Below are 5000 nucleotides of genomic sequence, written 5' to 3'. Positions count from 1 at the left end.
GATTCCTTCAGTGTAGCGCGCGTGCGGCCCAGAACATCTAAGGGCATCACAGACCTGTTATTGCTCAATCTCGTGCGGCTAGAAGCCGCCTGTCCCTCTAAGAAGAAAAGTAATCGCTGACAGCACGAAGGATGTCACGCGACTAGTTAGCAGGCTAGAGTCTCGTTCGTTATCGGAATTAACCAGACAAATCGCTCCACCAACTAAGAACGGCCATGCACCACCACCCACCGAATCAAGAAAGAGCTATCAATCTGTCAATCCTTCCGGTGTCCGGGCCTGGTGAGGTTTCCCGTGTTGAGTCAAATTAAGCCGCAGGCTCCACTCCTGGTGGTGCCCTTCCGTCAATTCCTTTAAGTTTCAGCTTTGCAACCATACTTCCCCCGGAACCCAAAAGCTTTGGTTTCCCGGAGGCTGCCCGCCGAGTCATCGGAGGAACTGCGGCGGATCGCTGGCTGGCATCGTTTATGGTTAGAACTAGGGCGGTATCTGATCGCCTTCGAACCTCTAACTTTCGTTCTTGATTAATGAAAACATACTTGGCAAATGCTTTCGCTTCTGTTCGTCTTGCGACGATCCAAGAATTTCACCTCTAACGTCGCAATACGAATGCCCCCGCCTGTCCCTATTAATCATTACCTCGGGTTCCGAAAACCAACAAAATAGAACCGAGGTCCTATTCCATTATTCCATGCACACAGTATTCAGGCGGGCTTGCCTGCTTTAAGCACTCTAATTTGTTCAAAGTAAACGTGCCGGCCCACCGAGACACTCACTCAAGAGCACCCTGGTAGGATTGCAACGGGGTCCGCCTCGGGACGCACGAGCACGCACGAGGCGCGTCGCACGCCTTCGGCTCGCCCCACCGGCAGGACGTCCCACGATACATGCCAGTTAAACACCGACGGGCGGTGAACCAACAGCGTGGGACACAAATCCAACTACGAGCTTTTTAACCGCAACAACTTTAATATACGCTATTGGAGCTGGAATTACCGCGGCTGCTGGCACCAGACTTGCCCTCCAATAGATACTCGTTAAAGGATTTAAAGTGTACTCATTCCGATTACGGGGCCTCGGATGAGTCCCGTATCGTTATTTTTCGTCACTACCTCCCCGTGCCGGGAGTGGGTAATTTGCGCGCCTGCTGCCTTCCTTGGATGTGGTAGCCGTTTCTCAGGCTCCCTCTCCGGAATCGAACCCTGATTCCCCGTTACCCGTTACAACCATGGTAGGCGCAGAACCTACCATCGACAGTTGATAAGGCAGACATTTGAAAGATGCGTCGCCGGTACGAGGACCGTGCGATCAGCCCAAAGTTATTCAGAGTCACCAAGGCAAACGGACCGGACGAGCCGACCGATTGGTTTTGATCTAATAAAAGCGTCCCTTCCATCTCTGGTCGGGACTCTGTTTGCATGTATTAGCTCTAGAATTACCACAGTTATCCAAGTAACGTGGGTACGATCTAAGGAACCATAACTGATTTAATGAGCCATTCGCGGTTTCACCTTAATGCGGCTTGTACTGAGACATGCATGGCTTAATCTTTGAGACAAGCATATGACTACTGGCAGGATCAACCAGGGAGCTGCGTCAACTAGAGCTGAGCAGCCGGCCGCCCGGGAGTGTGTCCCGGGGGCCCGCGCGAACACGCAAGCGTCCGCTCAATTATTCTGCAAACAGGAGGAGGCTGAGCTCCCCTGCACAATACACCTCGAAACCCTCTCAGGTCCCGGCGGCGCGCAGCGCCGTCCTAAGTACTTGGTCGGGTTCGAGAGAGGCGCAATCGCCCGGAGTTTGGCGAGTAGACGCTTTAGGTGCGACCACCCGTGCTCCCAACTGAGCTTGCCGCTGCCGACAGAGGCCCGGGAGCGTGCTGTCGTGGCATTGCCGGCGGGAGACAACACGCGCCACCTACGGTGACCGGCAGCTCCAACGCCAGCGCCACAGAAGGACAAAAGCCCCACTTGGGTGCCGAAGCGAACTCTCCCAGCACAGCGCACGCGCCAACACGTCCGCACAGCTGCGATACAAACCACCTGCGAGAACCGCAGAGGCGACCGAGCAGCAGACGGCGTCGCGGCGCCGAGCGCCGGGCGGCGGCGCATCCTCAGCGCACACAGTCCTCAATCGGACCAGCACACTGCAGATGTCCACCGCGCTTCGCACCGGGCCCGCGAGGACCTACTTTGGCCGCACGGCGCCGCGTGCAGGGTGCGCCGGCGCGCAGCTGCGCCGCCTGCCGCCTCCGTCGGCCGGCGCGCCTGCCACTGGCCGCCCCCACCAGCCGGCTGTAGCGCGTGCGCCCACGCACCGCGCGGCCAGCACGCCGGGAGGCCCCCCCTCACCGGCCGGGGACGGTCCCACCCAGCCACCGCCGCGTATCGCTTCACACCCAGATGCCATTCACGTTCGTGGGCATGGTGGGTATCGCTGGAACAACCGGTTGGTAGCTCAACCGATCGTCGCCATCACTGATTCACCTCTAGCGAGAACAACCGCACCACAACGGTTTACCAGTTGTTCATTTGCATAACGTCACCAGCAAACGTAGGCGTCCATCGCCATTTGCAAATTCAACGATTGTTGCATGCCTGTGTCAGGTGTCACGACACACTATGTCTGCCCACATACACGCAACAACATGTGCACGCTTCGCGAACACGTGGAAGGTGGCCCCCGTACGTATGCGATGTCCATTGCGCGAACGACTGTCAACCGGCCTCTGTCGCATGTCGCAGATGTGGAACGCAGTGCACCATGCTATCACGGTGTGTGAGAAGAGACGACTACGTCTGACAACACGCGCCACTACATCAACAGACGGCTCATGCTGATCGCCATCCAGGGCATACCACACTGCAATCCAGCTCTTATAGGGAGACGACACGTAGCTGAGTGCACAACATTTGGACCGCATGGTTCGCCGTTGTTGGCGCAGTCGTTGTACGGTCACATGTACCACGATGTATCATTCAGTACATGAGGACCAATGTGCAGTACAGTGTGTGATTTGGACGTACAACATCAGCGGACAGTTGACACAGGCCGTACCACAGCGTAGGCTAAGTGCTTCGCACATGCGAATGCCAATGAACAACTGCAAATGCCAATGAACAACTGCAAAGGGCATTGAGCATGTACGTCCTGCTGCCATCCACATTACAGTGTATAGCTGCAAGGTGTTTAACATGAAGCGATACACTGGGGACCGGGCAGTGCGAGTAGCAAACTATATTGCGGGGGTTGCAGTTAGGCAACACTACACTAATTTAACGCGTCGTATGACAATTACAGAGCAGGTTAAGGCCCAACGTGTGTTGGGTTAAGGCCCAACGTGTGTTGGGTTAAGGCCCAACGTGTGTTGGGTTAAGGCCCAACGTGTGTTGGGTTAAGGCCCAACGTGTGTTGGGTTAAGGCCCAACGTGTGTTGGGTTAAGGCCCAACGTGTGTTGGGTTAAGGCCCAACGTGTGTTGGGTTAAGGCCCAACGTGTGTTGGGTTAAGGCCCAACGTGTGTTGGGTTAAGGCCCAACGTGTGTTGGGTTAAGGCCCAACGTGTGTTGGGTTAAGGCCCAACGTGTGTTGGGTTACGTTAAGGGGCAATGTGGGTTACGTTAAGGGGCAATGTGGGTTACGTTAAGGGGCAATGTGGGTTACGTTACGGCGCAATATAGGTTACGTTACGGCGCAATATAGGTTACGTTAAGGCGCAATATCGGTTACGTTAAGGCGCAATACAGGTTACGTTAAGGCGCAATACAGGTTACGTTAAGGCGCAATACAGGTTACGTTAAGGCGCAATACAGGTTACGTTAAGGCGCAATACAGGTTACGTTAAGGCGCAATACAGGTTACGTTAAGGCGCAATACAGGTTACGTTAAGGCGCAATGCAGGTTACGTTAAGGCGCAATGCAGGTTACGTTAAGGCGCAATACAGGTTACGTTAAGGCGCAATACAGGTTACGTTAAGGCGCAATACAGGTTACGTTAAGGCGCAATACAGGTTACGTTAAGGCGCAATACAGGTTACGTTAAGGCGCAATACAGGTTACGTTAAGGCGCAATACAGGTTACGTTAAGGCGCAATACAGGTTACGTTAAGGCGCAATACAGGTTACGTTAAGGCGCAATACAGGTTACGTTAAGGCGCAATACAGGTTACGTTAAGGCGCAATACAGGTTACGTTAAGGCGCAATACAGGTTACGTTAAGGCGCAATACAGGTTACGTTAAGGCGCAATACAGGTTACGTTAAGGCGCAATACAGGTTACGTTAAGGCGCAATACAGGTTACGTTAAGGCGCAATACAGGATACGTTAAGGCGCAATACAGGTTACGTTAAGGCGCAATACAGGTTACGTTAAGGCGCAATACAGGTTACGTTAAGGCGCAATACAGGTTACGTTAAGGCGCAATACAGGTTAGGTTAAGGCGCAATACAGGTTAGGTTAAGGCGCAATACAGGTTAGGTTAAGGTACGACATAGGTTAGGTTAAGGTACGACATAGGTTAGGTTAAGGTACGACATAGGTTAGGTTAAGGTACGACATAGGTTAGGTTAAGGTACGACATAGGTTAGGTTAAGGTACGACATAGGTTAGGTTAAGGTACGACATAGGTTAGGTTAAGGTACGACATAGGTTAGGTTAAGGTACGACATAGGTTAGGTTAAGGTACGACATAGGTTAGGTTAAGGTACGACATAGGTTAGGTTAAGGTACGACATAGGTTAGGTTAAGGTACGACATAGGTTAGGTTAAGGTACGACATAGGTTAGGTTAAGGTACGACATAGGTTAGGTTAAGGTACGACATAGGTTAGGTTAAGGTACGACATAGGTTAGGTTAAGGTACGACATAGGTTAGGTTAAGGTACGACATAGGTTAGGTTAAGGTACGACATAGGTTAGGTTAAGGTACGACATAGGTTAGGTTAAGGTACGACATAGGTTAGGTTAAGGTACGACATAGGTTAGGTTAAGGTACGACATAGG

At 52.7% G+C, this 5000-nt stretch overlaps 1 non-coding gene across 1 annotated transcript in view; it reads right to left on the bottom strand.

The window, feature by feature from the left end:
* The window catches only part of LOC124589631, a 1910-nt gene extending 320 nt beyond the window's left edge, over positions 1–1590 (bottom strand). Inside the window, exon 1 of the ribosomal RNA XR_006976142.1 lies at positions 1–1590. This exon is cut by the window's left edge and continues 320 nt beyond it. This is a non-coding gene — a ribosomal RNA (small subunit ribosomal RNA).
* Between the last annotated feature and the right edge of the window lie 3410 nt (positions 1591–5000).

The sequence above is a fragment of the Schistocerca americana genome, unplaced genomic scaffold (genome assembly GCF_021461395.2).
Source record: "Schistocerca americana isolate TAMUIC-IGC-003095 unplaced genomic scaffold, iqSchAmer2.1 HiC_scaffold_717, whole genome shotgun sequence".
NCBI classification, from domain to species: domain Eukaryota; kingdom Metazoa; phylum Arthropoda; class Insecta; order Orthoptera; family Acrididae; genus Schistocerca; species Schistocerca americana.
The sequence above is the reverse complement of the archived record's forward strand: the minus strand, read 5'-3'. Positions and strand labels throughout refer to the sequence as shown.